Source organism: Amblyomma mixtum, chromosome 1, assembly GCF_055824585.1.
Source record: "Amblyomma mixtum isolate Tamu chromosome 1, ASM5582458v1, whole genome shotgun sequence".
NCBI lineage: Eukaryota > Metazoa > Arthropoda > Arachnida > Ixodida > Ixodidae > Amblyomma > Amblyomma mixtum.
This window is the reverse complement of record NC_143012.1, coordinates 52,434,498-52,457,629: the sequence shown is the minus strand read 5'-3', so window position 1 is coordinate 52,457,629 and position 23,132 is coordinate 52,434,498. Positions and strand designations below refer to the sequence as shown.

Sequence of the window (23,132 nt, the reverse complement as noted above, 5' to 3'; positions counted from 1 at the left end):
TGGAAAATACGTTGGAATGACTGGGCATGTTGGAATGACTGGGCACGTTGGAATGACTGGGCACGTTGGAATGACTGGGCATGTTGGAATGACTGGGCATGTTGGAATGACTGGGCATGTTGGAATGACTGGGCATGTTGGAATGACTGGGCATGTTGGAATGACTGGGAGATGTTGGGGCAGGGGCCATGGGGCAATGTTATGTCTGTCGCAATGAGACAGCAAATTTCAAAATAGATGAAGCTCCTACAGCCAGTTTTATTTTGTGTTCATGCTCCTCTTGCTCTTATTTAGCCACTTGTCAATGCAGCTGGGCCCCATGAAACAGCCTTGTTGATGTACCACCGGTGCATGAGGGCTTGGGAAAACTGGGCGATGCACTCTGCAGAAAAGATTGAAATGAAAGAATTAGGATCCACAAGTTTTTATTCTTGCCAGTATTAGAGTGCTAAAAAAGTAAACTCCGTATTGTGGCCACAGGAATAAAGTGAGCCTAAATCAAGAACCACTGAAGCTATTCGCACTCAAAAAGAAAAAAATAATTTGAGGTTCTTATTCAATATATCATATGCTCGTCATTAAGTACCATCATCAGCAGCATAACTAGCACCACTGCAAGACAAAGGCCTCTCCTATATCCCTAAACATAAGCCTGACGTGTGCCATAATGAGCAAAATAAAAAAGCCATCGTTTTTTGTCCTCTGAAGGCTTTTAGTGGGGTATTAATAAGAGGGACAATATAAAGGTAACATCAGAAGGGTGACTGCAGTAGCACAGCTGAGATGTCGCAGACGATACACTACGAAAAGAGGCATACAATCCATTGATACATCAGTTGCAAAAAATAAAAACAGCAGCAAAGAAAAGGTAAAACAAACCAGTGCCAATGCTCCAAGCGATATCACTTATTTCCATAATTTTGAGGGACCACATGCAATGAAAATGTGGTGAGGTAGAGTCACAAGCGAAGGCCATTCTGTTCTCGATTTAATTATTACTGACTCTATGCAGCTGAATGCTTTTTCTGGTGTTTTATCTTGTTGTGTTAGTGACCATCTTCCTGTGTTTGCTTGCATTGAGAACGCTAGTACAATAGGAAGTAAGTCCACATCAATCACATACCAAGCTATTACAGAATCATCATTGAAATCCTTTAGGGATGCGCTCATGAAAGTATATTGGAGTAAGATAGCTGAACTTCATGATGCAAATGTTGCCTATAATACGTTTGTCGATTGCTTTAAACAGATATATCACGACTGCTTTCCTCTTGTAACACGTGTGAAAAGTCGCAGAATCCGCAAGCCATGGGTAACGCCAGAGCTTCGCGGAGAAATACAAATGAAAGACAAGCTGTACAGAAAATTTTTGAGCAGCCGGAAGGTTGAGGACCTTGCGGTATTTAAGAAATATAGGAACAAATTGACTAAAAAACTGCGGTCTGCACGAACAGCCTATCACGTGTCACTTCTAGATGTTAAGAATGCTCGAAATGGTGTACTATGGTCGAGATTAAATACACTTCTGCAGCGGGACAGTTCACGCACTGCATTAACAAAATTAAATATTGATGGAAAGGAAGTTTCTGGCGTCGAACTGGCTAATGTATTCAATACTTTTTTAACGAGCTTGGCTACCCGTGCTATAACACGTGCTGCCGGATCTGACGCTTGCAAATATGTTCGAATTCAGAATGATGAAACAATTTTTCTGCACCCAGTCACGGTAGACGAAGTAGTGTCGGTGATAACAAATCTTAACAATAGCAGTAGCTGTGACATTGATGATATACAAATACGGCCAGCCAAGCATGTAGTTGACATAATTGCTCCCATACTTGCTCACATCTTTAACATCTGTTTAGAAACTGCAGTTTTTACGGAAAAAATGCAATTAGCAAAAGTTGTTGTTCTTTACAAAAAAGGAGATCGCACGCCCTCGCCAACTACAGACCAATCTCTATTTTGCCAGTGTTTTCGAAAGCATTTGAGAAAATGCTGCAGCTAGAATGTCAAATTTCATCCATAAATTTAACTTGCTAACACCATTTCAGTTTGGCTTCTGCAAAAGCAAATCCACTGAACTTGCATTACTGCAACAAAAGGAATATATAATAAAGCAACCTGAAAACAAATCTATTGTCATTGGTGTATTTGTGGACTTCTCAAAGGCTTTTGACCTGGTAAATCATAAAATCTTACTAAATAAATTACACTACTATGGTATCCGAGGAAAAGCGCTCTCATTGTTAAGTTCTTATTTGTCGTTTAGACAGCAAGTGGTGTACATAAATGGTATACAGTCTGAATCGAAGCCGCTCTTCTACGGTGTCCCCCAAGGCAGTACGCTAGGGCCTCTACTCTTCAATATTTACCTAAACGATATTGTCAACATTAGCGATAATACAAAGTTTTTCATCTATGCAGACGATACGAGCGTATTTTTTTCGGGTGAAAATGTTCATGAACTTATCAAACAATGTAATGCCACAATGAAAGCTCTTGAGGTCTGGTCTGCAGTTAACCTGATGCAAATAAATGAGAGTAAGACCAAAGCTGTCATATTTAGGCCGAAAAATAAAGTTATCCCACTGCACGATAATATTATATTAAACTCGCGGGCTGTAGAAATTGTTGAGTAGTTTAAATGCCTTGGGGTCATATTTTCTGCCAGTATGTCATGGGATTATCATGTCAATTATATCTTGAAAAAAATAGCTCAAATCACTGGTGTTATAGGCCGTCTAAAATACATACTTCCCTTAAAACTAAGATGCTGGTATACAATTCAATATTCAACTCGCATTTAAACTATTGCCAGTTGGTGTGGGGCACTACAACATTCACTAACCTTGAACGTATTCATTTAATGCAAAAAAGATATCTCCGAAATGCATATAATTTACCGTTCCGACATCCCAGTGCAGCTTTCTTTTGTCATTCCAGAGTTATTAAAGCACATAATCTTTATAAATATCGCCTCAGTGTTACTTTTAAAACAGAAATCAAGAAGAATGTAACAAATCTTAAAAATTTTGCAGAACTAAGGAAAAAAGAATCAGTCTATCCAACAAGACGTGGCGAAGAACGGACAGCGCCAACACCTCGACTAAATCTTGGTAGGGAATGCCTTCAGTATACACTTCCATCTCTTCTAAATAGGTATATCCACATTAACCTCGATTTGTTTTCTTTTTCACGGCATGAACTACATAATTTGTTTTTGCATAAGATTGTTTAAGTTTCATTATGTATACATATTGCTGTTTCGTGTATTCTCCGGTGCTTCCTTGATGTGCTTGTTTTTTAAAATTGTATAAACTCTTGTGTTGCCTCCCTGTCAATAATTAGAATTGTAGACTCGTCAAGCTGCCCAAGGGCAGCTTTTTTCTACGATTCCTCCATCTGTAGTGCTAGATGGGAAATAAACCTTGATTTCATTTATTCTTCAATGGGAACAGGAAAAATTTCTTGATTTAGTTGTGATGGCATCCTGGTCTGAAGCGGGGCAGCAACATTTAACATTAAGTTGTGGAAAAGTATTGTAGAGTATATGGAACACACCTAAACGAGCGATTTCCCCTTTTATGCAGTGATGTCTGGTGGTCAAATGAGATGACTGATTACACATATGCTGTACCAAGTGTCGCTGTTGGATTAAAGGGAGTTGGTGGCGTAGCATCAAACAGTTTGGTGCAAAATTGAAAGAGCTAGGGAATACTTCAGTTTGGAATCAATAAAATTTTTATGCATAAACTGCGCAGCATGGCAAGAGCACACAGATCATGACATCTCCTGATAAACCCGAGTGCGCTTGTGGTGCCAGCAGCATGTATCGTGACATGCTCCAAGTATGTGGGGCTGCATCTGGTTAAGGTTTCTCCATACCATTAACCCTAGAGGTGGGAAAGGAGGTCAATACGTTGTGAGAAAACAATGCAGACAAGACAAGGACAACGAAGGAATAAATATGATGGCATGAGTGCTGACTATCGCCAATGTGTATTGGAAACCACGTCAAAATATATATACACTTTGGCCTAAAAAAACAACGAACAAAGGGCACCTTTTGTCAACCACATTGCATGAGTGTAAAACAAAACAAAAACTGACAAAGAAGCATTTAAGAGCATGAACTCTTCCTTAGGAAGCGATAAAGAAGGTGTGCTAACACAGTGATTGCGGTTTTTTTTAAATTTCAGTGGGCTCGATTATCTCACGCACAAACTTTTCTGTGTCTGTCAGGCAAAATGCAGAACATGAATTCCGGTTCACAGCGTTTAGGATCTGGCAAACAATTGCAATTGCGACAGTGAATCATCAAAGTTCTCCCGCAAGCTTTGTTCACATCGTCGTGGTGGTCTTTTAAACCTCTCAGTGACACACTTGCCTGTTTTCCCAATGTAAACATAGCCGCATTTCAAGGCGTTCGAACACACTATGTCTTCTGTGCAGTGCACGAAGAGACTCTGATGGATAATCTCGGTTGACTACAGGTACTGAAACTTCATAGGGTTAGAAAAACAATATCGACGCCAACTCGACTGCCTATTTAACCGGTGCGACCAATTGTGGATGTAGGGAAAGGTACGTACAAACTTCCTTTTGGGAGTTACAGTCTCGACGGGGGCACAAAAGGAATGTTTCAACTTCTGCTTAAAGCAATCGGCTAAAGACACTGACAAAGGTTCTGAATATCCAGTAAAAGACAAACGGCATATGAGCTGGGCAAAACTGGATGTCATGGCAATCAAACAGGATTTCATTAAGGAATTTTTGAAGCAAAGGTTAGTGACACCTCTTGACCAGCTTAGACTGAACCGAAGAAAATGGTAAAAGTAGCTTGTTTTCCCTTGGCTCGTAAGCCCAACAAGTGTAACCACCCAAGATTGAGATCCAATAAATGTGATGACATATTATCCTCTATAATTTCAGTGGTGATTCAAAGTGGACTGAGGCTTTGACTGAACTCCTCTCTCACCTTAGACAATGCTTCGTCAGGATTGGAGATCCTGCAATAAGCCACGTAACAGCGGCGCTAACAGTTTTTTTTTGCAAAAACAAGCTATTCTGAAATGTAATAAAGGTGGACTGAAGGTATGAGCTTAAAAGTGCGACAAAATTATTCACCAAAACGCCTGAGACGTTTGGAATGCCACTGCTCCATTTAGGTTAATGAATTCTTCAACACATTATTGATCCTGATTGAGGGATGGCGTAATATAAATCCTTGATGTCAACATGAAACTCGTGCGAGAGTTATTGTGTAGAAACTGCGTTACTTTCTCTGCAGATCTTACACGAGAGGAGTCATCAATGCTCAGCAACTTAATTTTATGTCGCAAAGAGAAGGCGATTTGTTTCTGACAGGTTCCATTCTCTTAAACTACAACCCTCAAGGAGCAGTCACCTTTATGGGTCTTTGCGGTAAAGAAGATAGCTGGACAATTTTTCTTACTGAAGTTGATGGCATTAGCCTGATGGTTAAACTCTATATTGTTAATGTTTCTTGGCACTGGACTTTGCTTTTAACAAATCAGATAGTAAGTGGCACTCAAATTCAGAATACACTGCATCTGTGGCCTTGGACTGAAAGGCGCCTTTCGATACGACCACAAAACCACCGTCTATCAGCAGTTGAAAGCAAGAGGGCCCACCCTCTTAAATACGACACAGTTCGGCGTGTGGGCAAGTTCCTAAAGAGGGTTCAAACCATGACACTGCATCAAAACATCCCGAAACACACCTGTCACACTCAGGTCTGTGCGTGGAAAAGGCAACTCGTCAAACCATGGCAAGCATCTCCACAATAGTTCTCTTCGGAGGAACGGAAAATTTTGGTCCATAAGCACTTCAAGGACCAGACGAGGCAGCGACTCCAAGCTGAAGGTGTGCACCTTGTTGTCAAACTCTTGTGCCTGAAAACAAGCCAGGGAGTGGCTGGTTGACGGTGTCACGCACCGTTGACCAGGTGAAAGCCATCTGGAATGCCACTTTGCAGCCACTTTGCGCTCACTAGCCCGGAGCAGAGAAGCCAAGGCACGAGTGTCTGAAAACAAGGTGCACAATGTCGACACTGAGTTGCTGCCTCGTCTGCTGCTTGAAGCATATACGGGCCAAAATTTGCCATTGTTCCTTCGAAGAGGACTATTCTGGAGCTGTTTGCCATACTTTGACGTCTTGCCTTCCTGTGCCTGGACCTGAGCGTGACAGGTGTGTTTCAGGGGGCGTTGGTTGATGGGGTGTCGTGGTTTGAACCATGCCAGGAACTTGCCCGCAGGCTGAACTGTAACGGGTTTAAGACGGTGGGCCCTATCGCATTCAACTGCTGATAAAGAAGGTGGTTTTGTGGTCATGTCTAAAGGCGTCTTTCTGTCCAAGGCAACGGAGGCAGTTAATTCTGAGTTCAAGTGTCACACAACAGCTGACTTGTTAATAGCAATGTCCAGAGCCAAGAAACTATGTAATAATCTAAAGTTGAACCATCTGGCTAATGTATCAACTTCAGCAAGAAACTAGCAGAGGTGCCAATGAGAGGTCAAAAGACCACCGTTACGATGTGAACAAAGCTAGCAGGGGGAATCTGGTGTTTCACTGCCGCGACTGCGATCGTTTGCCACATCCTTTATGCTGTGAGGCGTAATTTCTTGTGCTGCATTGTGCTAGACAGACACAGAAAAGTTTGTGCATGAGATGATCGAGGCCACTGAAATTGTAGAAAAAACGCAATCAATGTGTTAACACACCTTCTTTATCGCTCCCTAAGAAAGAGTTCATGCTCTTAAATGCTTCATATTCGACTTTCGTTTTGTTTTTGACAGATCCAAAGTGAATGTTACAAGGCGCCCTTTCTTCATTCTTTTTCTAGGCCAGTGTATATTTTGATGTGCTTTCCAATAAACCTTCTTGAAAGTCAGCACTCGCACCGTCGCATTCCTTCCTCATCTTTCTCTTCTTTGCGCTGTTTTGACACGATGAATTACAAACAAGCCCATTCATCCGTCTTGCAAAAGTCAATACAGTCAGAGTAGCTGAGATAGTTGCGGCATCCTTCTGAATAATGCAGTCATAAAGACAAGGTTGGGACATAAAGACAAAGACTGTTATTGAATGGCTAATATTAATGTACTTTAGTAATGTGCTTGGTTTGGTTTATGGGGGTTTAACATCCCAATGTGACTCAGGATGAGGGACGCCTTATGATTTTGCATATTGATATGCTGGGCTTCATAAGACAAGAAGTACAATAGTTTTTTAAGGCCAGCCGTAGAACAGGAAGCAATGAATCTACACTAATATCAAAGAATGAAGGCTCAAGCATGAGAGTGTAGCTAAAAGGTTATAATGACAAACATGAAAAGCTTTGGAGAAATTCAAGTCGATGACACTTGCCTAAAATAAAGAATCTAAATTTGGGTGAAAATCTGTTGTGAATTCAAAAAGTTGGATTGCACATTAGTAAAGAGAATGGGAGCCGTGATGACTGGTATAGAAATATTAGTTTGAATTATGGTGGCAAGTAATATGCGGACTCATTTCGTGCTCTAACAGTGCATGCAAAATGCACATCAATAAAATAGGAGAACAGTTTGGGGATCAGAACGGTTTCCAGCCTTAATTATTGACAGGTCAGCTTCAGGTTGTCAGGGATAGAACCAAGAGGTTTGGATTGGCTAACAATTATTGGTAAAATCTGTCTTCAGATATCCTCAGTAGTTTAAAGTATGTCAGAAGGCTTCTCACACAGCCCTCAGGTACTCGAAAGCTTGTGCTTATCAATGATTTTCGAGACATGATGAGAAGCAATGGTTAATGCAGTGAAATGGGTAACAAATAACTGATTTTTCTCAAGAAAGTGCCCATGGAATATGCTGTCAAACAAATTCCCAAGGATCCTTCAATTAAGCCCAAAATGACAGTTTATGGGTAGCCACTTTGTTATAACCATCACATACAAAAAAAGAGACACCAGAAGCCCTCCTTATTCACTGAAAACAAGGGAGAATTATGAGACATCATTCCGGCACACAAAATCACACGGATGAAGAGAGTAGACTCCATGGACACCATATTTCAACTGAGGTTTATTCCACAACACAGGCTTTTTATGTGCAAAGGGGTACTAGTGATCCCTGGGGCTGAAAAGTATTTCCGCCACCAGATAACAATTATTCAGGACGGCAAAAACCAAAACACAAAAAAACATAGGGGTAAAGGTATCTTGCCAATCACATTAAACACATCGGCACGCCTATGCATCACCTACCTGGCTGACCCAACAAACATATTTGCCTCCAGATAATTTATTTCTTTTTCTGGAGCGCTGCAGAAGGGCTGCTGACGTAATTCTCTTTTTCAGCAGAGATACAAAAGGCTTAAAAAATTTCCCAGCCCTTTCAAGTGCTAAACTTGCACAAGGCATGTGTTTCTTTCAAAAACGCCTTGCATGCTCGCTTGTGCGAGCAAAGGCGAATGTGCTCAGCTAAATGACCTCTGCCACTTAATGAATCAGCTGTCCTGCAATGTTCAAGCAAGCGTTCATTGATGCAAGCCTCGTCTGTCTAATGTAATGTTTGCCACAGGCAAGGAGGATGCTGTACACCATGTCAACCTCATGTTTAACGAGGGGTTTGGTGTGCTTAGTTTTGTAGGCAGGCTTTTTCGTAACGTCATTTATCAGGTGGCACATGCATCCCAGCTTTCCCAAGATGAAAATACGACATGTACATCGTGTTTGTCACTGGCCTTCTTGAGGCGGTGTCACACCTGATGGCAATAGGGCACAATGACAGGTCACTGTTGCGAATGTGCGTTGTCTTCCGGCTTGCGCTGCCCAGCACACTTCATCTCTCGAACCTGGCTTTCTACCACTAAGGCTACAATTTATCCTGTGAAAACTGCCTGCTCCAGTCTCCTTACTTGCGCATTGATGCTGTCACAGAGTCGTGACAGCGTCAATGCCGAAGTAAGGCGACTGGAGCAGGCAGGCAGAAAAAGAAATAGATTATCTCAACGCAAATGTGTGTTGGGTCAGCCAGGTAGGCAATGTTTAGTCACGCCAATGCATTCAACTTGAGTGACAAGCTAACCTTACGCCTATGTTTTTGTTTTTGCAACACTGAATAATTGTTACCTGGTCGAGGAAACACTTTTCAGCCACAGGGGTCACTAGTACCACTTTGCATGTAAAAAGCTCATGTTGTGGAATCAACCTCAGTTGAAGTATGGGGTCTATGGAGTCTACTCTCTTCGTTCATGTGTTTTTGTACACTGGAATGATGTCTCATAATTCTACCCAGAACCAATTAGCTCAGCTCTCCATGCTTAGCAAAAACAAGGCAGCAGTAATGAAACCAGTTCTCATGTGTGCACTTTTTCTTTTACATCTGTGACCTGCGATGAGTGGCATAAAAACACATATTTAAGTTAACACACATGCATCATAATGTTAATATTCGTAGTCAAATAGTATCACATAATGCAGCCAAAAACATGCAGACATTTCGCACTTCATGCATAGAATGCAACGGTTAAAAGACGAGCAATATTGAATGTAAAACTTCAAATGGCCTGCAACCGGCCCATTCTGACAGCCAACTAATATTACTCATATAAACATGTAAACATATCAGGCCAGAGCTATCCAAACTGCTCCAAGCAGTAGCATTAAGGAAAAGAGCAATGAAAGTAAGAGAACATTTCATGGCAACCACAAGAACAAAGCACAATGCAGTAACAACTTACAACACAGCTTTTGACTTCATCTGGTGGCCACAAAATCCATGCCATTGACTCGGACTGGAAGACAGATGTGCCACCTGCGGATACCAATTTCCCATTATCACTATGACAGGAGTACAAAAACAAGCATGCGAACTCGGTCCAACAGTGAATATCACATGAATGTAAAAAGATCAGGAAAAATATACTTGCCCAAGTATACGCCTCAATACAAAGGAAAACTACCCTGTTTAAAATGCATCAGTTCCCCTAGCACTAGTAAAGGAATCTTGCTATGAGCAAAACAAATCTGCGTTCGAAAGCGTAGATAAACATCGTAATAACTGAGACAATTATTGCGTCACTTGTTTTCCTCAGAAACCAATTTTCAAACAGCAGAGTGATCGAAATGCAAGATCCTATACTCTGGGTAGCCAGAAACGCTATCGGTATCATAAAAAAAAAATCTTCATATACGCATTTAAAAATTAGATCCTGACGGCCGGAAATTAACTTTCGTTGGTAACTGCAACCTGAGACAGTGCTTTCTTTATAGTGGGGTTTGAATTCAGATGCGGAAAATGGGCACTGATCGTATTGGAGGGTTCCGGATTAATTTAGACCACCTAGAATTTCTTAACGTGAGCTGACATCGCAGAGCACAGGGGCATTCTTTTTTTCATTTCACCTAAATCGAAATGCGGCTACTGCCATCAGGATCGACCCCACGACCGAAGGTTCAACACTCTAGGGCCAAGCAAAAACCGCGGCGAATAAAAAGTGTTTCAATCCCCCTCAAAGTGCTAACGCTATCTTGAAAGACAATCATACATTTTACGCACAGCCAAAGTGCCGGTCCTTGAAACGTGCGCTGTGGTGTGAACAAGCATGGGCAGAAACGCGTAGAACGAGGCATATACGAGGACAAATCTGTGCTCAACAAGAAACAAAACGCGCAAACATGCGCATACCAAAATCATGCAAAGCTAGCGCACGCACGGTCGCATCCCCTTCGCCAAAACAAGTACCGACAGCGACAATTCTTGGCAGAGCAACTCACCGCGGCGACAACAAAAGCGCCTTAAACGCTTTTTATAGCATTGAACACGAATACTGCAGCAGTACGACAGGTCACCGTTCCAGCATTATATGCTTCGGATAATGCACGAGTACTGCTTACCTTTTCAGATGATTGCGTAGTCGTGCAGAACGCTGTTTGCCTTCGTGTCACGGGCACTACACCAACCAGTGAGATTTCAGCACGAGTGCTACGTAGCCGGCACTCTCTACCACGTAGTCACACAGAAGAAAATATTCCGGGCCTTATTTGGAACATTTCCACCGCGACACTGCCCGCGCGTCTTTGTGCCTGGACACCCATCCTGGACTACACAAAGAAGCGCACAGACTGAAAAGTTAGAGAGACCAGAAAAATGACACTTTGCCTCGAATAGGCTACGTCGACAGCACTGCGCGATTGTGCACCCTTGAGCAAGAAGAAACACACGCAAACCACAACACAGTTCACGACGGCTCACAATCCAAGTAGCGAATTGTAGCAAGCGCCGAAGCGCGATGCACGCGACGCAGCACCCGAACCGCCATATGAGGGTTATACAGAAAAACTAGAGTCACTGGAAAAAATTTCAGAGTACCGCATTTCTTTTCCCCGCGCCGCCGACGCGGTCATTGGCCCAACCGTACCACGTGGTCTTGGGGTGCCATATACCTTCCAAGCGCCGGTCGGGCCGGCTGAGAAGAGCGCAGGTTCCCGACGTTATCGTGTTGCAACTGTCGCTCTCGTGTTTGATACTGAAGAAATCATGCCTGGCTGCTGCGCCTTCGGATGCAGCAACCGAACCGAGTCCGGAAAGACTTTTTTTCTCGATTCCGACCGGGAAAAATGACCGAGAGCGTCGTTCTGCGTAGTTGCACAGAATCGGCCGGGAGAACTTCAAGCTTTCAAAAAAACACACGCTTGTGCGAGGTAAGTGCACCTTGCTTGTGCTTTTTGGTGCTGTTTTAGAAGGTATGTAAGCGCAGTGCACGCGGTGTTAGCGATAGGATACTAAGAAAATAGGTGTTCACAGCAAGACCGTCGCGCATGTCGTGCAGCGATCGTTCGCAGCTTGCCCGCTTGACGCGGGTACACGTGTACGCGCTTGTTACTCAACACACGCGGCTCTTCCGACTATTCCGTGCTTGTGGCACGCGAAGGCACATTTGTCGCGCGAGAATTCCGCGTCCTAACGTGCATCAAGCACTCGCACGATCTTTCCGCACCTCGAGTCATTCGAGCCATGGCACTTGTTTTTCGCGGACCGTGACGATCGCAGTCAATAAAAGCATGGTAGGGCATGTCTTACGTTCACGTAACGGCCGCTTTCTGTTCAATTGTGTTGGGACTGGTAGAAAAATAGAAATGGGTCAAATGTTAGCAATCCTTGAAGCTGCGTGTTTGCGGCGACATGCGTGTTTACATCCCAAATAAGCTATTTTAAGTGTCACTGCGTAAACTTAGAAACCTTTAAAACGTATTCTTTTTCTTCGCCTCTTTATTTGGGTGTTTCAGCTTATTATTACAGCTATATTCCATGAAAAAGCCCTGGGAGCCTCCTTGGACAGCCCAGCGTTGGGGTGACCAGCATCACTCTTCTAACTGTACAATAAACATTTGCAGGACCACTTTTGCGCTGAAGACTTCGAGAAGCCTAGAGTGGATGGGAAGAAGAAGCTAATGTCAAGTAGTTTCGTCCTGCTTGAACGAGACGGCGGTCCCATGACGGTGCACGATGCTCACTGCCCAAAAGCACGAGCTTGTCTCTTTGCTGCTCGGAGCGGCGAAATGTTTCCTTCGTAGCTTGCTCCGCGGAAGGGGAAAAAGAGGCGTGCACAAGCTCCCGATAGCAGCGCTAAGATGCTGCTCACAATCATAGTACAGCTCCTGCAGTAAACGCAACCGCGGAGTAAAACAACCGCCGGCTACATTACTTCGCACAAAATAACAATATTTTTTTCTCTTCTGAGTAACCATTGTCTCCGAGCACGAAGTATTTGCGCTTCAGTGAACACTCAACCCGATATGTCACCGAATATCAAGCTCTTTCAACACGGCGACCTTCCTTCGATGCAGTCGGCTTGGAAGGTAAATGGCAGTGGCCGCTCAGTGTTGCCAGTCAAATTCCGACCTTTGCGGTACTCTGAAATTTTTTCCAGTGACTCTAAGAAAAACAGCTACCGGCAGCCACCTGGCGGTGACAACCAGTTTTTGTTTCGGTTTCGTTGTGAAAAAGCTTGTTTATTTTTATTTTATTTTTGGTATTTTTATGGGGTATTCAGCCGTATCGGCATCCACAGAAATTGCAGAGATTGCGAGCAATTACCACTGGTAGAAACGCGCGAATTAACGACCTGTTGCTTGCGCTGCGGTTGAAAAATGCCTGAGTTCTCACGGCAGTATGGCTTGCTGCTTTGCTCATTCACGAAATTACATGCCGATTTCTGTTTGTATGGGGAAGTTTTTTTTTATATTGATGGGAGATCAGCAAGGCTAACAAAATACCCAACGTAGCAGTCGTAGAGACTAGGTTGTCGTAAAAACATGGTGACGCTGTTTGATCGGCAGCACGACGTGAGAGGCGGCAGCGTTGAAACGCGCGTCGAGAGAACAACCTCCATGGTATATGCTTTCTTGAGACTACAGTGAAGGTGTGCATTTTTTATAGTGGAGTTCTCTCATCCAACGTGAAAACCAAATCAATTCTTAGTATGAAATATGCTGTGTAATTTATATCCTCATATTGTGTTTATATATATCTGCATTTCTATTTTGAAAAACAGTGTTGTACTGGTAATTGTGTACCGAGGTGCATGTATAAGAGTGCAGCCTTGTCGAAATATTCTGTGTATATATTTGTATTCGTAACCCTTCTACAAAGAAGCTGTGTGGCCAGCTATGTGGTTAACAATTTGTTAATTGAATTAGTATATGTCTTGAAATGCACGCTCAATAAAATTTTCTGAATGAAATTGAGTGTTCGGATTCAGGCATGCAGGGCTCTGCAAACCTGCAATTTATTATTTTGTGAACAATGAAGTTAAACCTTTTCTCAAATATTTTGCTAATGATAATCTAAGCCCAAGTATATAAGTCGTTACTTTTTAAAAAAATTTTCTGAAACTGTCAAGTCAACAAATGCACGTGTAAAAAAGAGAAATTTGTCTTGCAGTTTTTATTCTAACAGCATAAAGTGCCAAGTGTACAGTCTTTGTCAAAAGTAACCAGGCTGCATGGTTTGCTTCTAGCTTGTATAGTGGAGCCCTTGTGTTATTCCTAAGGACCAAAACGTGTTGGAAGGTAATAAGACCCTCAGTCCTTACCTTTAGCTACCATTCCAGCTTTAGGGAAGCTGTGAGGGATCCGCTGTACGAGCTAGAAGCAAACCATGCAGCCTGGTTACTTTTGACAAAGACTGTACGTTTGATGGATTTGACCCACTGAGATTGTTAGTGCATTGATGAGTTTCATTTTGTCAACCATATAGGCACATGCATGCAGTATCTGCTGCCCAGCATCGGCCATTCAAATACAGCCATGGTTTGTGCCATGCCAAACAAGTAGGTACAGTCGTGGTAAAAAAGATTAGCACACATGACGGAACACCAGAGCGCCGGAATAACAACGCCTGGCACTGCGGGTGGCGGAGAGGCTGATAACGGGAGTGCCGGGCCGTTCCCATTCTACAGTATTAAGGGGGTCTGCCACGGACAGTAAAATTACTGCGGACTGCCACGGACAGCAAATTAGCGGACTGCCACGGACAGCAAAACTGCTGACTAAAAGCAGCGCTATCATATATTGTTCCCGCGAGTTCCTTTTGACAAACCATCGCGGACATAAAAAAAACAGTAATAAAAAGAAGCCATCTGTGCTCATGATAACCGAGCCAAAATAAATTCCGCAAGCACAGTCACATAGGGTCGGCACTTCAACGCTCGGGCGGTGCACGCTTGATAAAGCTTACTTCCTGCCGCCCCCCCCCCCCCTAGGCTGCAAACATGGAAACGGCCCGTTAGGCAGTTCTGCCTACCGCAGCGCCGCGTGGTGAGATATACGAATTCTGATCGCCAGTGCTCTGTGCTAATATTTTTTGCTCGCGACTGTACACATCCATAGGCTCCCACCGTGGTTTCCACATAGTCCAGTGTTGCCTGCCAGGCCCACCGAGATAATCACGATGGATACCACCAAGCCCATCCCGTCCCATCGTGTTCACTGAAGTGTCCAGCGTGGTTTCCATTCAGCCCAATATTGTTTACTGAAAGTGCCAGTGCAGCCACCACAATTTCCACTCAATCCAGGGTGGCCCAAAGTCGCCATTAGTGCATCCAATATCTCTCCCATTCGCTCCAACAGCACCCAGCGTGGAAACCAACACTTCCAATCAGCCCACCGTTTTCTCCAACATGGAAACCAACACTTCCATTCGGCCCACCGTTTTCTCCAACGTGACTTTTGCTGGAATTTTCAACAGGGCATTCACGAAATTACATGCCGATTTCTGTTTGTATGGGGAAGTTTTTTTTTATATTGATGGGAGATCAGCAAGGCTAACAAAATACCCAACGTAGCAGTCGTAGAGAGTAGGTTGTCGTAAAAACATGGTGACGCTGTTTGATCGGCAGCACGACGTGAGAGGCGGCAGCGTTGAAACGCGCGTCGAGAGAACAACCTCCATGGTATATGCTTTCTTGAGACTACAGTGAAGGTGTGCATTTTTTATAGTGGAGTTCTCTCATCCAACGTGAAAACCAAATCAATTCTTAGTATGAAATATGCTGTGTAATTTATATCCTCATATTGTGTTTATATATATCTGCATTTCTATTTTGAAAAACAGTGTTGTACTGGTAATTGTGTACCAAGGTGCATGTATAAGAGTGCAGCCTTGTCGAAATATTCTGTGTATATATTTGTATTCGTAACCCTTCTACAAAGAAGCTGTGTGGCCAGCTATGTGGTTAACAATTTGTTAATTGAATTAGTATGTCTTGAAATGCATGCTCAATAAAATTTTCTGAATGAAATTGAGTGTTCGGATTCAGGCATGCAGGGCTCTGCAAACCTGCAATTTATTATTTTGTGAACAATGAAGTTAAACTTTTTCTCAAATATTTTGCTGATGATAATCTAAGCCAAAGTATATAAGTCGTTACTTTTTAAAAAAATTTTCTGAAACTGTCAAGTCAACAAATGCACGTGTAAAAAAGAGAAATTTGTCTTGCAGTTTTTATTCTAACAGCATAAAGTGCCAAGTGTACAGTCTTTGTCAAAAGTAACCAGGCTGCATGGTTTGCTTCTAGCTTGTATAGTGGAGCCCTTGTGTTATTCCTAAGGATCAAAACGTGTTGGAAGGTAATAAGACCCTCAGTCCTTACCTTTAGCTACCATTCCAGCTTTAGGGAAGCTGTGAGGGATCCACTGTACGAGCTAGAAGCAAACCATGCAGCCTGGTTACTTTTGACAAAGACTGTACATTTGATGGATTTGACCCACTGAGATTGTTAGTGCATTGATGAGTTTCATTTTGTCAACCATATAGGCACATGCATGCAGTATCTGCTGCCCAGCATGGGCCATTCAAATACAGCCATGGTTTGTGCCATGCCAAACAAGTAGGTACAGTCGTGGGTAAAAAAGATTAGCACACATGACGGAACACCAGAGCGCCGGAATGACAACGCCTGGCACTGCGGGTGGCGGAGAGGCTGATAACGGGAGTGCCGGGCCGTTCCCATTCTACAGTATTAAGGGGGTCTGCCACGGACAGTAAAATTACTGCGGACTGCCACGGACAGCAAATTAGCGGACTGCCACGGACAGCAAAACTGCTGACTAAAAGCAGCGCTATCATCTATTGTTCCCGCGAGTTCCTTTTGACAAACCATCGCGGACATAAAAAAACAGTAATAAAAAGAAGCCATCTGTGCTCATGATAACCGAGCCAAAATAAATTCCGCAAGCACAGTCACGTAGGGTCGGCACTTCAACGCTCGGGCAGTGCACGCTTGATAAAGCTTACTTCCTGCCGTCCCCCCCCCCCCCACACTAGGCTGCAAACATGGAAACGGCCCGTTAGGCAGTTCTGCCTACCGCAGCGCCGCGTGGTGAGATATACGAATTCTGATCGCCAGTGATCTGTGCTAATATTTTTTGCTTGCGACTGTACACATCCATAGGCTCCCACCGTGGTTTCCACATAGTCCAGTGTTGCCTGCCAGGCCCACCGAGATAATCACGATGGATACCACCAAGCCCATCCCGTCCCATCGTGTTCACTGAAGTGTCCAGCGTGGTTTCCATTCAGCCCAATATTGTTTACTGAAAGTGCCAGTGCAGCCACCACAATTTCCACTCAATCCAGGGTGGCCCAAAGTCGCCATTAGTGCATCCAGCATCTCTCCCATTCGCTCCACCAGCACCCAGCGTGGAAACCAACACTTCCAATCAGCCCACCGTTTTCTCCAACATGGAAACCAACACTTCCATTCGGCCCACCGTTTTCTCCAACGTGACTTTTGCTGGAATTTTCAACAGGGTGTGCGCCCATTTTAATCACAGTGGAGCCCTGGTTGAGACAAATTTAGTAAGCCTGAGATTTTACTATAGTCCTTAAAGCAGTAGCAAAATGCAGTAGGAGTACGGCGACAGCTTTCGCCGAGATTGCCAGGTTGCACCTCAAAACGCATGCACTTGTTTTTGTTTTCCTTTTTTGTCATCAACGTAATACTATGTCTAGGATAAGTGGGTCCCACTGGGAGACCGATAGGAAGGGAAGGTATTTTTGCTCACCTGGGGGCGCCTTTAATTGCGCTTCATGCAGTTACCGCTCTTAGGGTTGAAGAACTGCACTCGCGTGGATGGAATACAAACAAATGGTTTGTACCTGTGCTTGGACATGCGCATTCACACTAGCTGGTCAACAAGGCGCATTGATTTTCGGCTGCTTTTGGGCTGTGTTTCAAAGCCGACATCCTTAATGTTGCAGATTGCATAAAGGAGTAGAGGCAAATAAGTTCCGCGTGCTGCCTTGGCCGAACGTGTTAAATAAACTTTATAACACGAAAGACACTGATTTGGTCGCGACCGCAGCAGTCGAATTTCGACGGAGGCATAATTCTAGAGGCCCGTGTACTGACTGATGTCAGTGCACATTAAAGAACCACAAGCGGTCGAAGTTTCCGGAGCCCTTCTCTACGGCGTCCCTCATAGCCGGAGTCGCTTGGGAACGGTAAATCCCCATAAACCATAAGTAAACTCTGCTTGAACTCCTCCTATAATGTGAATGCGTAATAAAGAGGTAACATCGTCACACTTCAAGCTATAAATTTTATCTCTTGGATTGTTCAGCTTGGCGCTTATTACCATCGAGGAAATCGTAGTGAAATTAACAACTGCGATTCAAGCGAGCACCACTTTGGCTCACATAGATCTCGAATGACTGTTACGGGGCATAATTTTTTTCGTTATTCCATGGTTGCAAAGGGTCCTGGTTAGGGCATTTCGAGTCCTCTTGTAATATGAGGAGCACAAAACAAGTTAACCTTAATGAAACCCATCGAAAAACAAGTAACCAAAATATTTTCAATAACTGCCGGAATTTTTTCTTCCTGTGCAGAAATTGGGAAGCAGTCTATCATCCTCGCAAAAGCTTTTTTTTCTCTTGGTTTTGATTGTTTGTTTAGCGAGGCTGGCGATTACAACGATAGAAAACGGCCATTATTGAGCGTGTTGCGAGTACTGCTACGCGTGGAAATTAATGATTAAAACCCCCGTAGGGGCACATTGATTCTGCATTCTTCCATTTTTTCTTCAGAATAAGCATGAGCGGTTACCGTTATCCTATGATAAATATGCTATTAGCATGCCTCCTCATGGTGTTACTGACCATGGTCGCAAAAAACCATATGTCTTTGCGACCATTTCGCAGCTACGCCTTCAATACCCTTCTAGTGTATATTCAAGAAGGGCCCAGCCACTTCAAAAACGTTTAGTTTCGTACGCAATCCTTGGGTGTTAAAGGAGGGCGGTAAGTTTTTTAGACCTGCTAATAATTCAAGGGCAGGTCTCTTTTTTTTTTCAGCGAAAACATGCTGAATGCTCACAAGAAGTTGCCTTTGCATCTTGGGGTGATTTGTTGCCAGATGCTAACGACACCAAAAAATGGTCATGATCTTCACTAGAGCTCATGTTTTCACCACTGTGCGGAATAACTTTCAATTTCCGACCGTATTACTCTGGCTAGAAAAGTCTCCTAAGATGCTTAAAACACCCACAGGCCTTCTCAAGCTTGTATAAAGAGCTCAATGGCTAATTGGGCAGCGTGAATTGCGATCATGGTGATTGAAGTGAGTTCAGTCGATTCACTTCGAAGCGAATCCATACTCAAGCGATTGTTGCGGAAATCTTTTGAGCGACTGTACACGAATGGCACAAAAGATAAGCGTCGCGCGTTAAAAGATCCACCGGAGTTGCCTGTGCGACAGGTCCTTCTCGCAGAGTGTTTTTCAATGCGCTATTTTATATTCAGTTCACAGTGTTCTGAAATGTTTTTCGCTGCCAGAAAATTTAGAATTACGTCTTTGTGTCCCCAGGATCCCTCACATTAGATTGAGGCGGTGAATATATTTTCAGACTTCAACCGAAAAATTAAAGATGGCTAATTAGCAACGCATTTTCTTTTTATTCCGGCTATAATAACGGCTTTGGTGTTCGTTGTTTCGAACAAAAAAAAATAACTGCCTGGAAAATTTTTCCAGTTGTAACTTTCCCCTGATATAGTATGATCGAGAGAATTCAGTTAATGAAAACTGCTTCTGAGAGAATATAAAGGGGTGCCAGTTCGCAGTTGTTCACCATAAAGCATCTGTTCAGCAAGCTTTTTAAGGCTTTCAGAAGCTTCTTCATTGCATGCGCCTGCGAAATAAATTAGCTTGAATTATTCTTCTTCTTCTTTTTTATTTTATTCGCTGTTTGACCGTAAAGTTTACCCTTTTTCGTTATTAGCCTATTTAGTACCAAAATACTCTTGTAAATTGTTCAACCTATATCTTTCGTTTTAAGCCGTTGGTCTCGAATTTTCGCACTGTTCCAACAATATGGGAACATCATGAGAAGTATTAGAATATCAGGAAATAAACGAAAACAGGAATATTACGAATCATACTATGGTAGCTCACCCGAAAAACGTAACTGCTCGTCGAAAAAAGAGTCTACTAGCTTAAACCTCTTGTGGTTTACACCGGCACAATACACACAGTGTTCAGACTGAGAAAGTGTGAGAGTGTAGATGAAGACCACAGCTCAGTCGCTGTTTGCACCGAACCTATGTGCAAATTGTTATTTATTTATTTATTTATTTATTTTATTTTATTTTACCCTCAGGGCCTTGCAGGCATTGCAGAGGGGAGTGGGCAGAAAATATAGAACAAAACAATGGAGAAAAAGGAAACGGGTACATCAAAGATTAGTCCTGTGTGTACAATGTTAGCTAGGAAAAATACATTAGTGCACAACAAAATCGTCAGAGTTTACACAACACCAGCCAAAGCTTTGCGAAAGTTATTTACGTCAGTAATAGATACAATTTCACCAGGAAGATCGTTCCATTCCTTAGAAGTACGCGGGAGAAATGAGCGTAAGAAAGAAACTGTTTTACATAATGGGATGGCAACTTTGTGGGGATGATCAGTGCGGCGCGATAAGTAGTAAGGTCTATGAAATAAATTATTGTGTAGGCTGGAGTGATAATACAACTTGTGAAATGAGGTTAGCCGACAAATTTTTCGTCGCGAAGCCAATGACTGAAGACTAAGGTTAGCTTTCATTTCCGTTATGCTAGCTCCTCGGTTATAGTTAGAAAGAATGAAGCGAGCGGAGTTATTTTGAACACGTTCAAGCGAAGTAATAAAGTAGTCAAGGCTAGGATCCCAGACTGCTGGTGAGTATTCTATCTTCGGACGTATTAATGTTTTATAAAGAACTGATTTCAAAGAAGAAGGCGCGCGAGAAAAATTATGTCGCAGATAACCTAAAGTTTTGTTAGCGTTATTGATTATGTAATCTATGTGAAGCCTCCAAGACAGGTTAGAAGTAATGTGAATGCCTCGGTATTTATAAGAATTGACGCTTTCAAGTGGAATGTCATTAAAGAAGAACACGGGAGACGGATTAGCAGAACGGGATGCATGCAAGACCTTGCATTTGTTAAAGTTTAGTTCCATTAGCCACTGATTGCACCAATTAACTATAGCCGTAAGGTCGCGCTGAAGGATGTTGATATCGTTATCGCTTTTAATCTTACGAAAAATCACACAGTCGTCGGCGAATAAATGTAAGTTAGAGGACACATGAGAAGGAAGATCATTGATATAAATTAAGAACAGTAATGGTCCAAGAACGGAACCCTGTGGAACACCAGAAAGTACATTAACAAAGGGTGAGTTGTAACCATTAGCAGCGACAAATTGGGAACGGTTAGTCAGAAAGCATTCAATCCATTTGAACAAGTTATCAATAATTAGGTGACGTAATTTATGACGAAGCAAGTAATGGCAAACCTTATCACATGCTTTTGAAAAGTAAAAAAAAATGCAATCAGCGACTGATGACCTGTCAAGTATATGTTGCAAGCTGTTTGTGAAAGAAATTAGTTGAGTGTCACATGAATATGATTTTCAGAAACCATGTTGTACAGAGGAGAAAAATGAATTGCTTTCGAGAAAGTTCACAAGTGTAGTGAATATGATATGCTCGAGCAGTTTGCAACATGTGCTAGTGATAGATATGGGGCGATAATTAGCAGCAGATGTCTTGATCCCCGATTTGTGAAGTGGAACGATCTTCCCAATTTTCCATTGTTCAGGTACTGTGCCTGTGTCCACTGACTGTTGAAATATATGTGTTAAAATAACTGAACTATAGACACCTTGACATGACAGCAATGCGCCCCGTTAGTCTCGGGATGCCGGAAGTCATTCAGTTCGGTGACATTAGTGTGGACAAAAACCGCGGTAATTTCCGTTTGCGTTACAAACAGCTTCCGCCAATTCGACGTTTACCATTTGTCACAGCAGCGATGCATTGCTGTCTTTTCTGTCTTCCGTGTTGATAATAGATCGTTCAGATCAAAGAGGCAACATCTGATATGCTACGTCACGGACCATTACGTACTGGTCCTAATGTGAGATATGTCGCTGGCCTGTGTGACGAAAAACGAAGAATGAGCGTTAAGACAGTACCAATAGGCTCATAATTATAAACAAAAAAGGGGACGGTGACAGATATATTCATCGCACAGAGGCCGTGCAGTATTTTTCCGAATTTCTCACGATCTTGAGGGGTGCTATGTGACCTTGGTACCCGTGTTAATTGATTTTCTTTTGAAACAAAAACGAATATGCAATGTCAAAGAAAAAAACTCGCAAGGCGGCACAAAAGAAAGTAATTGAAATCTTATTTTCATAGACGTGTTGCCCTAGTTAGCCCAAATATTTTGTCTTAAAATGAGGATAGAACTACTACATTGACCACTTTGAATTATAAATACGGGAATGTAAATTTTTAAGAAAGGAACTTGTGTATTGGCATTACCTTTTCTTATTCAGCCTGCCTAAAGGAAGCACATACGTGAACGGATTACATTTCGGGTAGGGCGGACGTAATTTGAATGACTGTAGGTACTTTTATTTGCTGTTAACTGGCCGATCTGCGACGACATCTCTCATTGTGTGCCACGAATAGGTGTAATCTCCAAATTTCAAGAAACTTCCTGGCTAATGTTCTAGAGATGTTTCATAGCATCCTGAGTCCAATTACCCCCTGTGTGTGTGTGTGTGTGTGTGTGTGTGTGTGTGTGTGTGTGTGTGCGTGTGTGTGTGTGTGCTTGTGTGCATGCGTGCGCGTGCGTGCGCGTGCGTGCGTGCGTGCGTGCCAGCGTGTGTGCGTGTGTGTGTGTGCGTGCGTGCGTGCGTGCGTGCGTGTGTGTGTGTGTGTGTGTGTGCGCGTGCTTCCGCGCGCGTGCGTGCGCGTCCTTTGTAAGTGAAAGAGTTTCGTAGCGCGAACAATCTGATAAAATCTGCGGTGCACAGCGCCGCAAGCAACCGCTTGTTTCAGAACGTATTGGCCCGTTCGGACCCTATCCATCACGTCGCGCTAAAAGAAAAATAAATCTAAACAAGCTGACACGAACAGCAACTGTCATCATTTCACGATGTGCCCAAAAAGCAGCAAAGACATAACGATCGCTACTGAGATAAGCTTTCACGGCTCCAATGCTGCCTGGCTGTGACAGATTAGGGCGTTCTGCTTCCGGCACAATGGCATGGGTTTGAAACACCCTGACTTGCTCGTG

At 43.1% G+C, this 23,132-nt stretch overlaps 2 long non-coding RNA genes across 2 annotated transcripts in view; both read right to left on the bottom strand.

The window, feature by feature from the left end:
• Positions 1–23,132, bottom strand: part of LOC149366311 (uncharacterized) — a 693,922-nt gene that overhangs the window by 243,259 nt on the left and 427,531 nt on the right. The window lies entirely within an intron of this gene.
• LOC149366315 (uncharacterized) lies at positions 239–11,317 on the bottom strand. Its single transcript, XR_016285046.1, has 3 exons — positions 10,901–11,317; positions 9,745–9,818; positions 239–382 (listed from the first exon to the last, which is right to left on the bottom strand). It is a non-coding gene; the product is annotated as an uncharacterized LOC149366315 (long non-coding RNA).